At 36.5% G+C, this 17,475-nt stretch overlaps 1 pseudogene; it reads left to right on the top strand.

Moving 5' to 3' along the window:
* Positions 1-3,916: 3,916 nt before the first annotated feature.
* LOC124961433 (60S ribosomal protein L11-like) lies at positions 3,917-4,504 on the top strand (annotated as a pseudogene).
* Positions 4,505-17,475: the final 12,971 nt, after the last annotated feature.

Here is a 17,475-nt window from a genome sequence, read left to right as displayed (position 1 = left end):
CAGATTTCAAGATGGCGAAAGTAAGGAAGAGAGAAGCCCTGTGAGCAGGGACTCTTGCTAAGAGGGTGTGGTCAAATCTAAAAGGGTGTTTGAAATAGAGATATGATTCTTGACAAATCTGAGAAAATGTAATGATACAGGTTTTATTTAACTGTATTTCATAAATATTGAGGTTTTTAGGGCCAAGTGGTAGAAATCATGAGAGAGAGAACTTAATCTTAGTAAAAAAATTTTGTACCAGGGATTGAATGCAGTGTTGCTTAACCACTGAGCCACATTCCTAGCCCTTTTTATGTTGTGGTTTGAGACAGTCTTGCTAAGTTGCTAGGGACCTTGTTAAGTTACTGAGGATGGTTTGGAACTTACAATCCTTCTACCTCATATCCCTGGGATTACAGATGTGTTGTACCTTGCCCGCCAATAAATATTTTTAAAGCCTGTGCAATGTGCTTTGATTTAGGAACTGAATTCACCCTTGTATATATGTTCAAGTAGGAAACAATGATGTACAGAGGTAAACAAGATAATTCAAAAGTGGGTAATTTAGAAGATCCTCGGAGGGATCTAAAAGAGGATAATTCTATATTGTATGTCCTAAAATAAGATAGTTAGAGGTAGGGAGTTGTACCTTAGAATAAATGATTGGGGAGGGTTTCTGTAAAGTCTTTTGATCTTAGGCTTGAGAAGGAGCAAAGTTGAGGGTACCTAGTTTGGGGTGACCCTCATTTGGCTCAGAACTCCTCTTTGAACAGCGACCTTTGGATCTCTCTTAAACCAGATGGCTCTAAAAGTCCATGTGCAGAGTTTTTTTTTTTTTTTTTTTCTGATGATGAGCCATGCATTTGGAGTTGCAAAGCCATTGTTGAGAACTCTGGAGTCCCTTGGTTTCCCTGGTTCTAATAACTTTTTAATTTCGTCAAGGAGGCTATATGTCAAAAAACCCAGGTCAACCAATTAGACTCTGGATAGAGAGAATCACTTAAATATTCATAGATAATGACTTCTAATTACGTTCAACCATAAAAGGAGAAAATACCATCAGGAATTATGGTTTGTCATTCTTCATAGTAGTAATTTAATAAAGCTATTCTTATTAAAGTTACTATTTACTTCCTTGATTTTTAAGAGGCCAAGGATGATGACAGATGAGACAAGTCTTTCCAGCATCAGACATTTCAGAGTATAGAGACCAAAGTGCATGAAGGATTTTTCTAGATTCTTTGGCAGAGGGCTGACATCTGCCTGCATCTAAGGCCTAAGGGAATAGGCTCTTCCATCTTCTTCTGCTTACACGTTTCCTGCTTTTTAGGAGACTTAAAAACCAGATCTGAATTTTTAGTGAGTCATTGACGAAATATAATGCATCTCAGGAAAGCTCAGAAGTCAGGGAAATAAAGTAGAACAGAGTGTGCATATATGGTTCTGTTTTTAAATGAAAAAACTGGATAGTATAAATGCTGATCAATACTACTAAAATTGGGGAGATACAGAACTATACAAAGGTCTTTGATCTAGGAAGTATAATTCCTGGATGATGATTCCCCATCCTTTTAAAGTATTGTCTCTGGTATGACCTTCAGCTATGTCTTCAGTAGACTTCTTCTTCACCCTGTCTACACTGCAAATTCTAGATGTTCTAACATATAATAAAACCAATGTATTTAGTTCTTTAGTGCATTTTTTTAAAATCGGAGTTTTTTTGGTTATTGTTTTTGATCAGTTTTTTAATTCCTCACATAGTCTGAATATTAATTCCTTTTTGGATGAATAATTCACACATATTTTCCATTTTTATAGATTCTCTTAAAATTTTTTTGATTATTTCCTTTGTTGGACAGAAGCTTTTTAGTTCAGCATAATCTCCTTTGTGTATTTTTACTTTAGTTGTCTGTTCCTTTGGGGTCCAAAGAAAAATCTTTGCCTGTACCAGTGCCTTGAAGGTTTTCCTTTGTTTTCTGTAATCTGTAATTTCAGCTTTAACAAGTGGGTCTTTCATTCCATTATGAGTTGATTTTTGTGTACAGTAAGAGGAAGCATACTAGTTTCATTCTTTTGCATATATATATATATATATATATATATATATATATATCCAGATCAGCACAATTAATTGAAGGGCCTGTCTTCTTCACAGTGGGTTCCTGGTGGCTTTGTCAAAAATTAGTTGGTTAGATGAAGGGGATTAATTTCTGGGTTTGCTGTTCTCTTTCCATGGTCTATGTGTCTGTTTTCATGCTTGTACCATGAGTTTTTTGGTCACTATAACTTTATAATAAGTTTGAAGTCAAGTATTGTGATGCTTCCAACTTTATTTTTTGTTATTTTGTTCAGGATTACTCTGACTTTTCTGGGTCATTGGTGGTTCCATATAATTTTAGGATTTTCTATTTCTGTGAAGGAATTCTTGGTATTTTAAAAGGAATTATATTGAATCTATAGATTGCTTTGGGGAGTATAGTCATTTTAACAATAGTAATTCTTATCCAATTCTTCTGTCCCCTGTAACTTTCATCAGTGTTTGAGAATTTTCCTTATAGAGATCTTTTACTTCCTTGGTTTATTCCCAATATGCAAATTTTTTGTAGCTATTGTGAATGAGATTGCTTTATTACTTAATCTTTGAGCAAGTTCATTAGTGTATAAAATTCTTTTTTTATATATTCATTTTCATAACTTTCAACTTTGAATTTGTTATAACAGCTTTTTGATGGAGTATTTAGATTTTTCTATGAGTAAAATATCATGCAAATGTGGATACTGTAACTCTTTTCTTCCCCATTTGGATGCCCTTTCTTTTTCTTGCCTAATCACTCTTGTTAAAACTTCCAGTAATATATTAAATAAGTGATGAAAATGGATATTCTTGGTTTGTTTCTGTTTTAGAGGAAATACTTTCACTTTTTCCCCACTTAGTTTGATATTGATTATAGGTTTTTCATATACCATAACCTTGAGTATTTTGAGGTGTTCATTCTATACCTACTATGTTTTGAGTTTTGATCATGAAGAAATGTTGTATTTTAGTGATTTTTTTTCTTTATTGAAATGGTAATACAATTTTTCATTCTGTTGCTGTTGTATTATAATTGATTTTTGCATATATTGAACCATTTTTGCATCCCTGAGATGAATCCCTCTTGATCATAGTATATGATCTTTTTCATATACTGTCAAATTCCATTTATTATTGAGAAAAATCTATGTTTATTAGGGATATCATAGGTCTCCAGTTTCCTTTTTGTTGTATGTATGTCTGGTTTTGGTAGCAGGGTAATTCTGGCCTTATGAAAAGTTTGACGGTTACTTCATTTCAATTCTTTTGGAATAGTGTAGAAGAATTGGAATTGGTTTCTTTTGAAATGTTTTGTAGAATGTAGCAGTAAAACCATCAGGTCCTGGGCTCTTTAGATGGGAGACTTCTAATCATGTTAGCTTGCCACAAGTTTCTAGACATAAATCTAACAGGTAACAGGAGGATTCTTGGTTAAAGAACAGACTATAGGTTAACAACCTTCAGCACTGGTTCCCCAAACCACAATCTCCTCAGTTGCAAGGTGGTGGTAACTCAGTGTTCCCTCGAAGTACAGTTGTGTCAGAGAAAAGGAGCCCACAGAATGAGAATCAGAGCTATAGAATGGCTGTTGTATAGGCCCATCCTACCCTACGGGAGGCAGAGGGAGGGAGAGAGAATACTTTGAAATGTGAGCTAATGGCTATGGGTATAAATATCTAACTCTTGTTGGAGAAATGTACTATCTGTAAGTCCCAAGGCATGTTCACTCTTTTTTCTTTAATAAGTCATATATCAGCTCAGAATGTGCATAAATGTGGGAATATTCTTGGAGAATTATCTTGAAACAAGTTGGTTATTGTCTCAAATGCCTAAGGAAAGCTACAAAAAAATATTTCTTGAGGAATGTATTTTAAAACTAGACCTCAAGTAGTTCTCTACCTGTTTGCCATCGTGGCACAGGATTGAGGTGAAAGGGAGAACCTCTCATGAGAACTTCGTGTCTGCAAGCTCGTTCTCAACATCTGTGTGGGGGAGAGTGGAGACAGACTGACTTAGTCAGCCCAGGTGCTGGAACAGCTCACAGGCCAGACTTGTGTTTTCCAAAGCTACCTAGCTAGATAATATTGTCAGATCCTTTGGTATCAGGAGAAATGAAAGGATTGTTGTCCACTGAAGAGTTTGTGGGGCGAAGGCAGAAGAAATACTGGAGAAGGGCCTACAGATATGGGAATATGAATAAAAAATAAATGACATTTCAGATACTGGCAACTTTTGTTTTGGGATCCAGGAACACTTCATCTGGGCCTCAAATTCTTTCCAAACATTAGTATCTATAACCTGGACTTGTATGTGGTGCTGGGTAGGCCAGGTTTCAGCATCATAGAGGAGTAGCTCAGGACAGGATTCATAAACAGAATCGGTGAAGAGAAGATCATGCACTGTTTCCAGCAGAAGTATGATGGGTCTAATGGATTCTATTATAGAAAATAAATTCCTGAATTATCAGGTGGAATAACAACCCATGAATGGAAACTGTAGTTTGCAGATGTGAGAATACTTATGTACATATGATGCTTATTGATACATGCACACAGAATTCATGCACATTTTGAATGTTGACTGTGTATAAAGAAATGAGAAGAGGTAAGCTTAAGATATGATTAAATAAGACTAAAAAAAAGATGAATTGTGATAAAATAGTTATATAGGCCTTAAAGATAAAAATTTAATAATAGAAATACAAATTGGGTGGTTTGAGTAGAAATTGAGGTACAACAAAAGAAAATGAACAAAAATGGTTTAAAAATAGAAAGAAGTGAGGAAATTCTGGTGAGAATTGTATTCAGATCATTTCTCCATGTGTTAATTGGATGATTTGTAACTTTTTGTGTTCCTTACATGTTCTGGAAATTAGTCCTCTGTAAGATGGATAGTTAGTGTTTTAGTCAGTTTTTTCGCTGCTGTGACTAAAAGTCCTAACCAGAACGATTGTAGAGGAGGAAAAGTTTATTTGAGGGTTCATGGTTTCAGAGGTCTCAGTCCAAAGATATCTGGCTCTATTCCTCAGGGCTTGAGGTAAGCTGAACATCATGGTGGAAAAGTGTGATGATTTGGAAGCAGAGGGAGAGACTCCACTCACCGGATATAATGTGTACCCCAAAGGCATGTGTCTAGTGACCAATCTCCTCCACCTACAGTCTACCCACCCTTAGTTACTACTCCGTTAATCCCCATCTGAGGATTACTTCACTGATTGGGTTAAGGCTCTTGTAACCCAATCATTCTCCTTTACACCTTCTTGGATTTTCTCACATAGGAGGTTTGGGGGACGCCTCACATCCAAACCATAACAGTTGGCAAATAATTTTCCTATCTGGTAGGTTCTGTGTACTCTGTTGGCTTTGCTGTGCTGACACCTTGTAGTGGGATGTAATCTCATTTGTCTATTTTTGCTTATGTTTCCTGTGCTTTTGGCATCCTAATTAAAAAAAAAAAAAATCCCTGCCCATTCCAATGTCCTGAAGCATTTTTTGTTTTCTTCTAGTAGTTTTCTACTTTGGAGAGATTGAAGAGAGGAAAGGGACAGAAAATGTTAAAGTTAAGGATTGAGAATTTTCTAAAATTACTGCAAGATAAATGATTTGCAAAACAGCAGAGCAACCAAAGGAAAAGAAACTTCAAAAGGGAAGTTAGAGTGGGTGCAGACTCTTCAATAGCAGTACAAATCTCAGCATGCCACAAAACATTTTTGAAGGCCTGAGTGGGGAAAATGTATACCCAGTAAGTGTCACTTTGTTTTTGGGCAAATAAAATTAAAAATTCATGCCAAATTTTAATCATCTAAAATGTACTCGAAGAAATACAGTGATTCTAGAAATGAGCAAATAAATGATGCTAGGGTGTATATTAGAATTAGAAGTGCAAAAAAGAGAATGGGTAGAAAATTAATAAACACAATAAAATGTCTAATTTGTGATTTGAAAATTTAAGACTCAAATATGAGCAGAAGTAGCATTTGGGAAAGATTCCAGCATTAAAACTGTTAAAGGTGGTCAATTAATATAGGAGAAGGGACAAAAATATACGTTTCTAAATTCTTAAAAGGCATGTATGGTCACTGAATTAGGGTGCCTCTAAAAGAGTAGAAATGATTGAAACAAGGAAGAGCAGAACTCAAACCAAAAGACAGAAAGAAAGGTGAAAAAAATATATAGCAAAAGCAAATAACGAGCACCATATAAGGTATTCAGAAACGAGTGCATGTATTAGTAATTCCCTCAGAAGTAAATAGAGTAACTCATTTAAAGTTTTAATTAGCAGTCTGGATTAAACACAAAATATAGCTCTTTTGATTACAGAAGGCACAATTAAAACGTCAGCATACAGAAAAGTTGGTACAGAAAGATACATTAATGAAAAGAAAGCTGGTGTAGACTCTGCATGTATCACAAAATTCAGTCTTTAAAATTGTTGATGGAGGACCACATTTCATGTTAAGAACCCTGGGAAGCTCTAACTTGTGTATATACACCGAGTAACTTCAAAAACAAGGAAAGCAAACATGGACAAGAGCACAAAGAAATAATTTCACTCTCATAGTGGGAGGTTAATGCACACTGTCTCTGTAATTGTTTAAGCAGACAACACATCAGAATATAAAAAATTTGAACACAATTAGCAGTATTGATCTAGTAGATACCTATAGAACTCTGTATAAAACAAGTGGAGAATACACATTCTTTTCAAGCACACAGGAAACACTGACATCAATTGACCATTTAGGAGACCATTTGCCATGAATACGTTTCAAAAGACTCGGATTATGCCTACCACATTTTCTTACCACAGCATAATTGAGTTAAAATGTCTAACATAAAGATAACAAAAAGCTCCCATGGCATAAATGATGCTTATTGTCCTCCAGTAGCTATTGCCCTTTCTTCCTTTTAGGACTAGAACTTGAGTGGAAACATAATGGTTCTGTCAGCCTTGCAACTAGGTCTGGGGAAGACATTTTGGAGTTCAAGTACTTGGTGCAACTTCCTGGTGAAACGTTGAAAAGAAGAAATGTTTCTTAATTTGTTTTTGCTCTTGACCCCCCACCCAGGATACAGATAGCCTATGGAGCATCAGCTCCAGGGAAAGGGAGGGGCAGCATCCTAGGTGCTGAAGAGGCAGCAAAATAGAAAATTGATAGAGTGGAGCAGGCTCTCAGTATTGTCTGCCCACCCACCTCGGAGGGAACTACACTGTACCCCTTTCAGAGCCTCTTTAGTTTTGATCCTTATTAATAATAGCATAGCCATAGTCCTCACTAACTCAGACTCCCACATACATAGAAATTACCAAAAAAAAAAAAAAAAAAGAAAAAAATTCTAATTCAGAATCCAAGAAATCTTGATAGAAACTAGATTATATTATTTTGTGTGTGTATACATACCATGTAGGGTACTGCTAAAGTAGTACTTAGAAATTTTATAGTCTTAAGTGTTTGGATGAAAAAAGACTAAAATTTAATACATTAAAGATTTTGTTGAGAAAAGTGTGAAAACAACTTTTTGTACATATCTATTTTTCATGGAGATATACACACATTTCTATTTCCTCATCTCTATTTACAGAATCATAATTTCACACTGAAATGGATAGATCTAATCCAGTCTAGCTCCCTTTTCGTATTTGTAATTTCTCAGATAATGAAAATTTTGAGACTATTAGCTTCAATGTGTTTTTAATTAAATCCCATTTCTGCCACCATACTGTCCTACACTTGGATGCCTTCCTTATTCCCTTGGAACGAGAGCACGTTGTACGATGAGGTGGCTCCCATATACACATGCTACCCAACATGGCAGGCACCCCTTCACCTATGCGTCCTCATGCTGCTTGGCTGCCAGCACACATCAGGCCACTGCGCATGGCTGTTTGTCTGCCTGAGCTCTGCCTCCCTGTCAATAACTTGTTTATAATCCTCACTCTGCTGGGTCTGCAACCTGTGTGGACCCCTCCCATGTGTGGATCCTCTCATCAATCAAAACTCTGTCGCTCTCCATGGTAGGCTAGTCTCATTCCCTCTCCTGTCCCCCACTTAGTGTGGGTGTCCTCCTCAGCCTGTGGCTCTCAGGTTGACATGTCTCTCCACAGGCATCACTTCACGATCACATTAGAGCTTGGACACCCTGCTGGGCGACCCTCCTACCCAGACCACTGCCTCACTTTATACTTGGTCTGATACCTCCTGCTGGACCTCTGTTCTGGCTGCCTTTTCAACCTGCTGAAACTCTAGCAACCTCATTTAGCCACCAGGGATATTTTCCTTGCTTCACTTTAGTGACTTTTTAGTGCTGAATGTTCAAGATAGTTCAAGAGGAGAAAGAAAAGAAAGGAATGGAAAAACGAGATGTTAAGCCCAATCCTCCCTGCCCCCACTTTCAGGCCTGAATAAACTCTTAGCAAACGCTGACAAATGTATTGGAAAACAGGAATACTGCAGGTCAATTCATCATAAAAATAGATGCAAAAATCCTAAATGAAATATTAGAACTCAAATAGAGATTTTTAGTAGGACATAAATAGATTAGGACCATGTTGGATTTATTTCAGGAATTTAATGTGATGTGATACTAGAGATAGAATCAGTGTTATACATTATGTTCAAAGAAAAAAATGATAAAATATCATGGAATCCTAATATGTATAGTAATAATATTTGAAAGAATTCAGTATCTTTTCTGATAGTAAAAAGTTCAGAAAACTAGGAATAGAAGTAAAGTTTCTTCACCTAATAAGAATACTTAAGAGAATCTTAAACCAAGCATGATACTTGAAGTATAATGTTGAACATTTTGCTTCTGAAATCAAGAAAAAGACCAGAATGCTCACATCTGTTCACTATTCCATCATTGTATGGCTGGCATTAATCAGTGACATACACAAGAAAAGTCAAAAAGGTAGGCAAGGGCCAGAACATATTTCCTCAAGTTCTGATTTCTAAAACATACCTTTACATATCTTTACCATTTAAAGTAAATAAGCTGCCTCAAATACTGAAAAGAACAGGGAGGTGTGAGAAGGTAAAGACAGTTACAATCCTTTGCTGCTACTGTGAGTATTCTTAGTCTGGGCTGGCTTCAGTGTCCTCTTTGTCCAGAATATGGCCTAAGTGATGGATTAAGCCTTTTGAGAACAGGTCAGATGAAATTTTAAGTTCACCTTACCCTCTTGGAAGACAATCTCTGAGAGCCCCACGGACAAAAAAAAAAAAATTTTTGTGTGCTACTGCTGCTATGGGAGACCTGGTCACCTATCCAGGAGCCCCGGATGTGAGCCCCACCTTATACTTAAGGTCCCTGAGATCTTCAGTACTGTAGAGGACACATGTAGGTGGTCAGGTCAACAATTGAAACTGAGCCAAGTCTTCTGACTACACACCTAAAAGTGTCACCTTAGACCTAAGGCCACCTTAGACCTCCTGATCGTCCCATCTCCCCGCTGGAACTGAGTCGTTGGTTTCAATTCTGCATAGAATAGAAAATTGCTGATCTGAATGCTGCCTGAATTGTTAACCCACAGAAGAGAGATTTATATAAAAGGTTGTTCTAAACCACTTTGTTTTAAAATTTGCTGTACAACAAAAGATATCCAGAATATAAGTGTAACAAAATAAGTACAAAAACTAGAGCTTTAAAACTAGAGCATATGTAGATATCTCCTCTTTAAATTTATTCATTGCCTTGAAAAATTTGTTTTTCCCCTTGTCTATCTCTCTGTGGATTACTATATATTTTTAAAAATTGATTCTTAGTCAGCTGGACTAAAATTTTGGGTCAGAATAGTAGACTTAAAATAATTATTGGAGAAAAATGAAGTGTGTGCTTCTATTGAAAAAGTCTCCTCCCCCAAAAAAAACCTCTTCAATGATAGAGTTTAATAATAATCATAATATTTATTTAAAAATATTTTTAGTTGTAGATGGACAAAATGCTTTATTTTGTTTTAGTTTTATGTGGTACTGAGGATCGAACCCAGGGACTCACATATGCTAGGCAAATGCTCTACTACTGAGCCCCAGCCCCAATAATTATTTTAATAAACTCACTCAGTATTCATTTTCTGAAATGCAAGGTTAGACTGAGCAGAAGTAAGACATGAGTCTGATAATGATTTCTTAGGTTAGAAATGATTTAAATTAGTTCATCTATAGGATTCACTAAAGCTGGGCTTGTGGAGAGAAATGTATTTCTAACTATGTGCACCATGGGATAACTATGGGATTCTTCCCAGACAGATGTTTGGACCTCTTGTCAGATGACTTATCTGAGCACCTTATTCAAACATTTTCCTTAAAATATGGGGTTTCCAAAGCAAGAAGTAATGCATGATAAGTTTGGGGAAGAAAACAATTTTTCCAAAACCCTTTAGAATAGTTAGATGAAACAAAAAATGACTTCCTTTGACAATTCTGAGACTTGTGATTAGATGGAAGTATTGAGTTACTGGAGCCAAGTTTGGTTTTAACTCTGAGTGAGTTTGGATGGACAGATGGTTAAAAATTTCATATATACAATTGGGTACAGAATAGAGTGTCCTTGTTTGAAAGTGCAGGCACTTGGGCCCCAGGGCCCTCCTTCTTGTAGTTTGACATTAGGAAAATTCTTTTGACCTTTTGGGCCTCAGTTTCCTCATCTACCAAGTGAGGAGGTTAATTGAGCATCAATAAAATGTGAGACCTGGAAGGAAGCTGAGAAGTCATCTAGTTTTGACTTATTTTGTAGGTAAGCAAATACACATGCCATCATTCATATGTAACATTTACTGAGAAACAGACATTTTGAGAGTTAAATGGAACTCTAAAGTAAATAAAAAAATGTAATTTGACAAAAATAAAATTGTTACTTGAAACTCTTTTGTAGTTCAATTTAAAACCATTTCAAACCCAAGAATTTTCAAAACTGAAATACATATTTGGGTATATAAATCAAACTTCATATTGATAATCTGAATATTAAAAGTTACATGAGAAGTTGATTCTTGGTGTACAGTTTGTTTCTTAGCTAAATCTGTCAATGGTATAATTTCTGAAAAATTGGCTTTTTCCTCAAAATTGACTTGAAAAAGTTTTCTCATAAAATTGCAATACCATATAAAGTTACGCTTCATGGTTAATAAGTCTTATAACATTGACACCTTTAATCGACTCTTCTCTGTAGATCTTACTCTTATACAAATTTTCCTTATAGGTGTAGAGTAATCTCAGTATCAATTCTGCTAATGAGGATCTTCTGAACTATATTTTATATTAATACAGCTATTTTAGTCAAAATATTTTCTTTTTTTGCAGATATTTTATAAGGCCAATCTCATTTAAAAAGTCCTTATTAATTTTTTTCCATATTAAATGTTGTAAAGTTGTAAATCTAATTTCATTCCACAGTTGCATAAGTGAAAAATTTAAAAGATGGAATTATAGTTTGGATGTGAGATGTCCCCCCAAAACTGGTGTGTGAGACAATGGAAGAAGGATCAGAGAAGAAATGTTTGGGTTCTAAGAACTTCAATCCAATCAGTGAATTAATCCCCTCCTGGGGATTAACTGAGTGGTAACTGAGGCAGGTAGGATATGGTTGGAGGACGTGGATCCCTGATGGCATGGTCTTGGGGTACAAACTTTGTATTGGGCAGTGGAAGCTCTGCTTCCTAATCAAGTGAGCTGCTTCCCTCTGCCACACTTTTCTGCCATGATGTTCAGCTTTACCTTGAGCTCTGAGGAATGGAGCCTACCGTCTATGGATTGAGAACTCTGGAACTATGAGCCCCCAAATAAAATACTCCTCCACTAAAATTTTTCTTGTTGGGATTTTAGTCACTGTAGCGAAAAAGCTGACTAAACAGAAGTCCATCAAAAGACTCCTCTAATGCACAACTTATAAATTTTCCTAGTTATGTACACTATTTGAGCTTTCATTTAACTTTTTCAGTTCTTTATTACACTGGGCCAATTTAAATTCTCCATAACATTTTAAAAAAATAATTGCAGTTAACAAAAACTTCAAAAGCTGAAGTTTCTTAACATGAATGCTTTGATGAATGATTTCCAACTAATTTTAAAGAAAACCAAAATTTAGATCACTGATTCATTTAAAAATGGAATACCATTGTCGGACACTTGACATACAAAGCAGTTCTCCAGTGATGCAGTAATTACAAATTGACTTGATGATAGTCAGCAAAGGTTTGCAAGTACATTCCTGCTAAGGTATTTTTGTATTAATTATCAGTCTCACTAAAAACATCTTGTGATTCATATATTCTACCTGAGGAGTTAGCAAACTTTTTGTGCAAAGAGCCAAATAGGAAAATAGTAAATATTTTATATTTTCTATGCCACGTGGGCTCTATTTTCAGGTTGTCAGCTCCGACCCTGTATAGCATGAAAGTAACCACAGAGAGTGGTAGCCAAATTTATGTGACTGTTTCCTAGGCCACAAAACAAAGAGCACCAATAGTTGGCTGGCTTAGGGCGACAGAAGCTGATAATCACTTCGGAAAACCAGAAGTCCTAAATAGGGTCTTGGCAAGGTGGAATTCCTTTGGAGTTTCCGAGGGAAGATCTGATCCATGTCTCTCTCAGTTTTTGGTGATTGCTGGCCATCTCTGGCTTTCCAATCTCATGGCAGCCCAACTCCAACCTTGACTCTGTTGTCATGTTGTTCTTCCTGTGTGCCTGTGCCTGCATCTTTAAAAACAATTAAAAAAAATTTGTTCTAATTAGTTATGCATAACAGTAAAAAGCATTTTGACACATCTTACATAAATGGAGTATATCTTCTTGTTGTACATGATGTAGAGTTACAGGTTGTGTAATCATATATCTACATCATTTTCTGTGTCCAAATTTCTCTTCTCTTATAAGGATACCAGTTATTAGGCTAGGGCCCATCCTGATCCAATATGACTTTCCTTAAACTTGATTCCATCTGCAAAGACCTTTGATGATACTGTTATTAACAGGCATGATTGAATCATTTGCAAAGATATGCTTCTATTGGAACTAACACATTAAAAATTATTGCTTCCTTTTTGATCTTGCACAAGAATACTTGGGAATAAAAATAAGCCAGTTACCCAATCAACAAATTTAAAATTACCCAATTACCAAATCAACAAATCTTCTTCACAGAAGATCTACAAGCAATCAACAAACATATGAAAAAATGTTCACCATCTTTAGTAATAAGATAAATGCAAATCAAAACTATACTAAGATTCCATCTCACCCCAATTAGAATGGCAATTATCAGGAATACAAGCAACAATAGGTGTTGGAGAGGATGTGGGGAAAAAGGTACACTCATACATTGCTGGTGGGGCTGCAAATTAGTGCAGCCACTCTGGAAAGCAGTGTGGAGATTCCTTAGAAAACTTGGAATGGACCTACCATTTGACCCAGCTATCCAACTCCTCGGCCTATACCCAAAGGACTTAAAATCAGCATATTACAGAGATACAGCCACATCAATGTTCATTGCTGCTCAATTCACAATAGCCAGACTGTGGAACCAACCTAGATGCCCTTCAATTGATGAATGGATAAAGAAACTGTGGTATATATACACAATGGAATATTACTCAGCTATAAAGAAGAATAAAATTATGGCATTTGCAGGCAAATGGATGAAATTGGAGAATATCATGCTAAGTGAGATAAGCCAATCTCAAAAATCCAAAAGATGAATGATCTCACTGATAAGTGGATGATGACACGTAATGGGGGGTGGGAGGGGGGCAAAAATGGAGGAAGAAGGGATTGTATAGAGGGAAAAGAGGGGTGGGAGGAGTGGGGGGGAAGGAAAAAAATAATGGAATGAATTAAACATCATTATTCTATGTAAATGTATGAATATGCAAATGGTATGCTGTTACTCCATGTACAAACAGAAACAACATGTATCCCATTTGTTTACAATAAAAATAAATTTTAAAAAAAGAGGGAAAAAAAAATAAGCCAGTTAACCTACTGGGTAGATTTCGATCTAAACGAAAAGTCAAGCTGCACAGAGTGCTATGTAAATCCCTCTGTTGCTAAAGGCATCAAGTCGTCTTTGGGGCATAACTTTATTAAAATACTATTTCTACTGATTTAAGTCTTCTGATTGTCTTTTGGTTGGTGATATTACTGTGACCCTTGGGAGATGGTAACTGCTGATATTTTGTGAAATTTATAACTTTTTAATGTTCTTGTGAAATGGATATTTAATACAAATTTTCACTAGCCATGTACTGGAGTGCTTTAATTTTTTGATCCTAAAAAGGTTTATTGAAAAAAGAAACATGTTACTGAACCAAAAGTGTTAACCTCACCCAATAAGTGATAAAGCTACCTTAGCAGGAGCTTTGAGACTACATTTTCTACATGTTAGAGTATACTTACCTTATATTTCTCTCATGTTCTTAAGGCATTTCTGGTCTGTAATATCTCTACTGTCCCCACCAGTTGGCATCCTCACTTCCTGTATCACACACCCGGACTGTGGCACAAGCTGCAAGTCACCTGGACAGCGCAGGTGGTTGTCAGGGGCAACTATGTTAAATACTCTCTGCTTTTATTATGATAACCAGACAAGGTTAGCTGTTACTACCTCTGGTAATCATTTTCTGTTTCATTAGCAAGTGTCCTGTATGCAGTCTTAGAAACAGAGGGACGAGTAACAATGCCTCTAAAAATGACCAAGGAAAGAGATGGATTACCTCAGTTTACCTCTCAGGGTTTATAAAGTTCATGTTAAAGTGAGAACACTGTTCATTGCATGTGCTTCTCTCTCACTCTCAGTTGTGACTATCACCAAAAGGACACATACACAGTAGAACTGTCTCAAACATTGAGGCTTAGTTAATGCAACTCTTCAAAAATTTTACTTAAAAAGTCCTGAAACAAATGCTAAACTCCCAGGAGTAGGAAAACGGATCTCAGTTGCAGTTGTCATGGACCTGAGACTTATAGCTATCCTTATTATGCTGTCATATAGGAGAATTTTAAATTCTTGAGCATATCAGAGGTCATTTATTTTTATAAAAATGTGCTCTGGGTTTCACTTCTGTGTACAGTTTTCTCCTGTGTGTGTTATTGAATTTTCCCTAAATTAATTTGCCTAAATAAATTTCCCTAATTTTTCCCTCCCTTGGAATATATTTGGTTTAAAGTGGGTTAAAGAAAAGTTTTATTTTGGAGAATAGAGCTTACTTAGTCTCTAGAGAAATGTGAAGGGTCTGTTCCTGAGCTACGGCGTCTCAAATATTTATTTGAATAAGAACCACCGGAGGATGCTTATTAAAATTATAAATTCTGGTCTTCACTGATGTCAAAATTAAATCTTCAGTTACACTTTGGGCATTTTAAAGGCTATTGACTCACTTGCTGCTCCTCTTATTTTCAAAATGCTTTTCTTCCATGTAACAAATAATTGCTGAGCTTCTATTTCTTATCAAGCAAATAGGTTTATAAATAGGTTAAACCATTAAATCCCAAGTTTTCACTTTGGTGAATATTTCAGTGAAATTGACATAGGTGCATTAAAATAGTTTGGAAAGCATTGCCTAAAGCTTATAGTTAATTTTTAATAACATTATGTTCTGATTAAATATCATATAAAATAACTTATTATATATTATCATGTGTAATAATTATGTTCTTATTTTATATACCATATTTAAATTTTTCTAGGTTTTCCACATCTGAGACAATGGAACAAAATGTTGTAAGTTCCTGACTCAATGAGGCAGGTACCTCACATTAACAGTAAGCAATAAGTGTTGCATGTGTGACCAAGAAAAAATAGATATTTAGAAGGGCACAAACCTAGGTAAACAACCTTACTTTAAAGTCTAGTAATCTTGGGCAGGGTGAAGTACTGAGTTTGTTTTTGTTTTTTTTTTTTTTTTTTTTTTTTTTTTTTTTTTTAGAGTGGAAAATGCAGCTTTATTAAAGAAAAGGAAAAGCAGACTTCTCCCGGGTGGAAGAAGGGGACCCAAAGGCGGAATCCGTGGGATGAGCAAATCTCGTTCTTTTTATGGGTTTCATTCTCCCATTCTTTCCCCCTTGTCTCCTCCCTTCCTGCCTACCGGATTAGGCCTGGTTTTGAAATGTAAAAAGCGAAAAGCGGATGGGGCAGAGGGAGGGTCAAGGTGACCCAGATGGGCAAGGGCCCAGGGGGCATTAATTAGCATCTTCCTGCCTGTTGTCTCTGACAAGGGCAGGTAAATTTGGTAATCAATGGGCTCCGGAGATCTTTGACATTCCATTCTTCCAGGGGCAGATGACTTTATGGCCTCCATTTTCTTGATCTGACCCGATTTCCTATTTCTACACTAACTACCTGTCCCCAATTCTGGCTTCATTCCCCCCTCTAATTTTAGGAACTCCATGCTGCTGGGGAAGGGGGTCGATGACCGCTCTGACTTCTTCGAGCTGAAAGTGGACGGTGAGGGGCAAGCAGCTTGGAGTTCCTTTTTAGAAATCGGGTCGATCAAGGGGTCCACGGTAAAAGTCTGGTTGAAGAGTAATAGGCTGGAGGGTCATTTGAGAGATGGGCGGTCTATAAGAGAAACAAGAAGTTATGAGTACCGGGATAAGATTAATGCAACAGTAAATGCCACAGCATAGGAACACACCAATGAGTATGATGATGATAATGTCTCAAAGGCTTTAATATGTTCTGGTTCCCATATTAGGTTGGTTGTTCCTTGTTGCAAAGTTTCTTTTATAAGACTGTAAAGAGGCTTAGCTAATTCTCCATACCCAGGAATCCAAAGTCTGCAGTATCCAGTTATTCCTAGGAAGCCTCTGAGTTGCCTTAGGGTCTGAGGCAGAGGATATTGTCCTATGGGAGCTATTCTTTCCTGTCCTAATTTGCGGACTCCTTGGGATAGTTGTAATCCTAAATATTGGACCTGTTGCTGACATAATTGAGCTTTCTTTTTTGAGACTTTATAACCCTGATTGGCTAAGAAGTTTAAGAGTTCTGTAGTAGCTTTTTGACATTCCTCCTGGGTGGAGGCGCATAACAGGATGTCATCCACATATTGGAGAACAATTGCAGTTGTCTTATCTTTGAATTCTGCTAAGTCCTTAGCTAGAGTTTGTCCAAATAGGTGGGGGCTATCTCTAAATCCTTGGGGGAGTACTGACCAGGTTAGTTGAGATCCACTATCTGGTTCCTCAAAGGCAAACAGATACTGAGACTGAGAATCCAGAGGTATGCAAAAGAAGGCATCTTTTAAATCTAACACAGTAAACCAAGCGGCAGTTGCTGGAATCTCAGATAGCAGAGTATATGGATTAGGAACTACTGGGTGGAGGGGAACAACTGCTTCATTAATTATTCTGAGGTCTTGGACTAAACGCCATTCCCCATTTGATTTTTGAACTCCCAAAATTGGTGTATTGCATGGGCTGTTACAAGGTA

This window comes from Sciurus carolinensis, chromosome 12 (genome assembly GCF_902686445.1).
Source record: "Sciurus carolinensis chromosome 12, mSciCar1.2, whole genome shotgun sequence".
NCBI lineage: Eukaryota > Metazoa > Chordata > Mammalia > Rodentia > Sciuridae > Sciurus > Sciurus carolinensis.
The sequence above is the reverse complement of the archived record's forward strand: the minus strand, read 5'-3'. Positions and strand labels throughout refer to the sequence as shown.